This window comes from Mus caroli, chromosome 5, assembly GCF_900094665.2.
Source record: "Mus caroli chromosome 5, CAROLI_EIJ_v1.1, whole genome shotgun sequence".
Taxonomy (NCBI): domain Eukaryota; kingdom Metazoa; phylum Chordata; class Mammalia; order Rodentia; family Muridae; genus Mus; species Mus caroli.
In genome coordinates this window covers 38,772,622-38,778,011 of record NC_034574.1, presented here as the reverse complement: position 1 = coordinate 38,778,011, position 5,390 = coordinate 38,772,622, and positions in this window count along the sequence as shown.

Below are 5,390 nucleotides of genomic sequence, written 5' to 3'. Positions count from 1 at the left end.
ACACACACACACACACACACACACACACACACACACTCAGAGGCCCCGCTGACTTCATAGCCCCTGGTGTTAGGCAAACATGTCAAGCCCTTGAACTTCAGAATTCTGTACTGTGGTGAGCCTCTCCTGTGCTCCCCTCCTGCCTGTATACTTTGTTCCATGAGCTATTGGATCAATTTTATAGTGTTTTTGGGAAGCTGATGAGGACCTGTGGGGGCAGCCCCAGCTCTGGGCTGAACTAATGAGCCCAGTCTAACTGCTGTACATGGGGATAGGGGAAATACCTTGTTCCAGCTTAAAATGTATGTTGGAAAAAGGAAAAATGCTTTCCAAGTTCTGCAGGATTTTTTTGTCTCATGATCATTGAGTACCCAAATATAATTCTTGAGATTTTGTCTGACATAAATTTTTTCAACTTCTTTTAATTGCATAAATGGCTGCCTTTCTCTTGAAGGAAAATATAATACAGAGCTCACTGGGAAGGAACGCTGCCTTGATTGGTGTAATTACGACTTTCCATTCAAATGAGACACAGATCAGAACCCAGACAAAGCTGCATCCTTCCACCATGTTAAAAACTTAAAAGGCCCTCACCTCAGTAGGATATGTCTGCTTTTATAATTTCATAAAACAAAAACAGAAGCAAAAGCAAGCTCATTTACAGTGATGTCATCAAACATCTTCAGTCTCCAAGGGGTCCTGCATTTCCTACGTACTGCTATAATATAGGTGGAAGCTTAGGTGAGTGATGTGGTAGTATTCTCTTTCCCAGAAACAAGCAGTGCCAGGAGGATGTTCTAGGCACTCTGGAATGTGCAAAACTGCCATCAGTCCAGACGGATCTTAATGGTTTTGACCTCAAATATTAAAAAAAAATGTTCAGACTTTTTTTTTAATAACAGGGTTGAGAGATAGCGACTAAATGGAAGAAAAAATATCACAAATTATTCATCTGCCAAATGAATCCAAAATGTATGAGGCATTTAAGGGACTCAATAGAAATCCAAATAGTATAATTAAAAGTGGACATATAATCTGAAAATAATCTTCAAACGAAGAAATATAAATACTCCAGTGTATGAAATGTTCAACATTAGTAACCATCAGAGAAATGAAACTCACATCCAGAGTGAGGTACCATTGCAGCCCTGTCTAGATGGCTGTTTTCTTTTTCACTGACAAAACTGCAAAAGGAACACTCATTCACTGAAGCTGGGGATGTATAAGGAAGTACGATCATGATAAAGAACAGCATAGATGTTCCTCAAAAAAGCTTGGGAATAGGTGTACTATATATTATTCCACTGCCCTACTCTCAGATATATACCTAAAGGACATGAAACCAGGATGCCCAAGAAATAGCTGCACCCCCTGAATTTGCAACATAAGTTATGGTAATCATGAGAAGATTTCAACTAAGGTGTTCACCGAGGATCAACAGATAAACAAAACGGGGTACCTATTCCTAACAGTGTGTTATTCAGCCACAGAAGGGATAAAATTCCATGCGATCTGTGGCACAGCAGATGGGACTGGAAATTATTATGTTAAGTGAAATAAGCCAGGCACAGAGACACAAATTCTACATGTCCTTTTCTACAGGTGAGTGCTAAGGCAGTTGTTTTCAAAGTACAGAGAGTAGAACAAAGATTAACAGAGGCTGTGGAAGATTGGGGCTGGCTTAACGTGAGGTTGGAAATGGGGGGCCACTCAGGCAGGAGACCTTGTAGTATTCTGCAGCACGAAGGGGTGGCTGTAGTTTACAAGCACACGATAAATGTAAGAAGAAATAGAAAAGTCATGTTTGAAGACTCCAAATATGAAGGAGCAAAATAAAATGGGAATACAAATTGCACTGGTGTGGTCATTATAATTCTTGTATAGAATTATCATACTATTCCCACAAGGGGAATGTGTGTGTGTGTGTGTGTGTGTGTGTGTGTGTGTGTGTGTGTGTTTCTTATTAATTAAAGTTAAAAATTAAGTGAAACCAGAGCTGGAGAGATGGCTCAGTTGTTAAGAGCAGTTGCTGCTCTTCCGGAGGACCCAGATTTGTTCAGTTCCTGGCACCCACATGGGTGGCTCACAATTGCCTGTAACTCCTGCTGCAGGGTAGACTACACTGTCTCTGGCCTCAGCAGACATCTACACGGACATGCACATACTTACACAGACATACATATGTTAAAATAAAAATTTTAATTAAAAAATTGAACAGAATTATATATTTAAAAAAAAACCTTTCACACACAAAACCTGTATATAGGCAATCAAAACAAATGAATTCAAGAGCCTCAAACAGTAGCCAGCCCAAATGCCTTTCAGTGAATAGCTTATTTCTAAAAATAATGCTGTATCCCTACTATATAGACTATGACTCAGCAATGAAAAGAAATGAATTATTAATGCAGAGAGCAATAACGGATGAATTTCAGAGAACTGTAGTAACTGGAAAAGCCAATTCCTGGAAGTATGAGCTTGTTATGAGGGAGTGAAGGAGCGTGGGTCTATAAAACTGAAGGAGTGAGATACATGTGGTGAAATTGCTGTGTCTTGACTGTATCAATCTAATTGTCCAGTTATGCTATTTCATGTAGCTTTATCATGCATTCTCATTGGGGATAACTGGGAAAGAATCCACAGAGTTTTTTTTTTTCTTACAACTGCATAAGAATCTATAGTTATCTCAAAATTAAAATTTTTATAAATATATGGACAAGAATGTGTGTGTGTGTGTGTGTGTGTGTGTGTGTGTGTGTGTGTGTGTTGCGATCCACTGGAGCTGGTTGGTTTTTCAGGGGCTGCATTCTTAGAGAAAACTAACTCTCACTCTCCCAGCATCTAGCAACTGTCAGTGTTCCACCACTAGGGATGGGGTTTCATGCCTGACCCTCCCTTCCATGCTGGGATTTGGTCTGGCTTTGGCTTGTACAGGTCTTATGTGTGTTATCACAACCACTGAGCTAGAACGGGCAGCTTCTCTGCTGTGTTCTCAAGACTCTGTTTCCTGATAGCCATCCTTTATCTACTTTCTTAAAAAAATCTATTATTTTTCATCTTCTTCAGTAACTCAACAGCCCCTAACACTGCCCTGCATTTTCTCTGTTGTTTTTATTGAGGCGCTAATCACTTCTAGCATGACAGCATGTAATTTATACCTCATGTTTACTGCTGAGTATCTTTCTCTGCCCCCAAGAACAAAAGCACAACAGAGTGGAATTGTAATCTCTATTGCTCAATGATGCATGCTGAGTGTCTAGAATGTTACTTGGCACATGAACATTCCCACAAAATAACTGTTGAATAAAAAGACATAGATTTCAGTGTGGTGATCAGGGGCAGCTGGGGACATACAACAGCGTGCCATATTCAGAGAGAAAGAGAGTTATTTCAAAGAACTCTTTCATATAATCACAGAGACTGGAAAGCCTGAAAGGTGGACCAACCCGGATGAAGAGTCACAAAAAAGGCAGCGTTTCGCAAACCCAATCCCATCAGCTACAGTATTCAAGCTACTCTTGCTTGAAGGAGTCCAAAGGGTTTTTTGTTTTGTTTTGTTTTTTTTTTTCTGCAAAAATCCTGCTTGCTTCAGCCTTTTGTGCTGTTCTGGCCTCAACTGATTGGATAATGAAGGAAATGTACTTTACTCAAAATCTGCCAATTTAAATGTTAAGCTCATGCACATATACCTTCGGAGACACATCTAATATAATGTTTGACCACATATTGAGGCACTGTGACCCAGCCAAGTCCATACATCAAACAACCATCACAATCAGGCTGAAGTGCAGTGAGGCTCCCTGAAGCTGTAGGTGGGACTTGTCATCCCTTCGCTTAATGGCCATATGCTATTGTGCTTTTTACTGTGAGCAATTTGCATCTCCCTATTTACCAGCAAGCAGGCTGGTAACAACTGTGTTTTGCACTAATGCTTAGAGAAACCTCGAGATTTTCTGCAATTTCCCACTTGTAGTATTTACAGATTTTTGACATGAGTTAGGTAAGATTGTTACAGCAATGCAGAAAAAAAAGTAAACGGGTTCTTAGGATAAAGGATGCTCACCTGGGAATAAAGACTACACAGCATGCTGCTTAGCCCTGTCTGGGAGGTCAGAACCCATTTCCCGTGTCTTGGCTCTCTCTCATCTACAATCTTAAAACTGAAGCTTTTCTTGTACAAAGGGTGAGACTAAAATGTATAGGGTGATTCAAAGCTTCCTGCTTAGAACTAGTTGTGCTGGTCCAGGTTTGTTTCATCTGGGACTCATTCCAGAAATCTCAAGTGAAGAAAGGGAAACTGGGGCAGTAAAAGGAGGGGAAAAAAGAGTAAAGAAGAGATTCAAAGGTGGATATATAGATTTCAACAGATCTAAAGTCACTGATGACCCTCTTAACAAGTCTGTGTGATACCCTCAGCACTGTACCCTGGAGCTGGGGACTCGCTATAACTATCCATTTGCCCATTTCCGGGTTGTTTCTGACTTGTAGAGAGAAAACTCCTGGGATACTAAGCAGGTTGTCAGGAGGCAAAGAGAGAGATGCTTCTGACATGGAAGTGATCCATGCAAGAACTCTACTGGAGGTAGGGCTAGAGGATGGTCATAACAATACCCACAGTTTCTAATCCTGACAGACTTCTCAAAAGTCATTCAAAATGCAAAGGCAGAGGCCTAGCCAGTCTTTCCACTTCTAAGGAGAAAGATTCTGATTAAATGTCATCTGACATCATCTAACCTCCCATTATCTCTCAAGGTTATTTATGAAAGCAAGTGGTAGGAAGGTTCATGATTCATGATGTTTTAGTAGAATTAAAACCAATCGTGTGGCTTGTACTTTGAAACTGAAATGTCATCCATGGCTTTGTGTGTTTGAATACCTAGCTATCTCCATCTGGACTGGGTGTGTTGTTTGGAAGATTGTAGGATCCGAGCCGGGCATGGTGGCACACGCCTTTAATCCCAGCACTTGGGAGGCAGAGGCAGAAGCAGAGGTAGGTAGATCTCTGAATTTGAGGCCAGCCTGGTCTACAGAGTGAGTTCCAGGACAGCCAGGGCTACACAGAGAAACCTTGTCTTGTAAAACCAAAAAAAAAANCCAGGACAGCCAGGGCTACACAGAGAAACCTTGTCTTGTAAAACCAAAAAAAAAAAAAAAAAAAAAGATTGTAGGACCCGATTGTAGGATTACTGATACACCAACCCTGCCCCTAGTCCTGCTCTCTTCTTCCTGTTCCACCAACTTGTGAAGATGCTACAGTGTAAATTCCCATTGCCACAGTCAGGGCTGCTCTGGCCACCACAGCTCCTCTACGGTGATGGGCTGCATCCTCTGGGTCTGTAAGCCCAAATCTATCACTCCAGAAGTCAGTTGATATGTCACAACAATTAAAT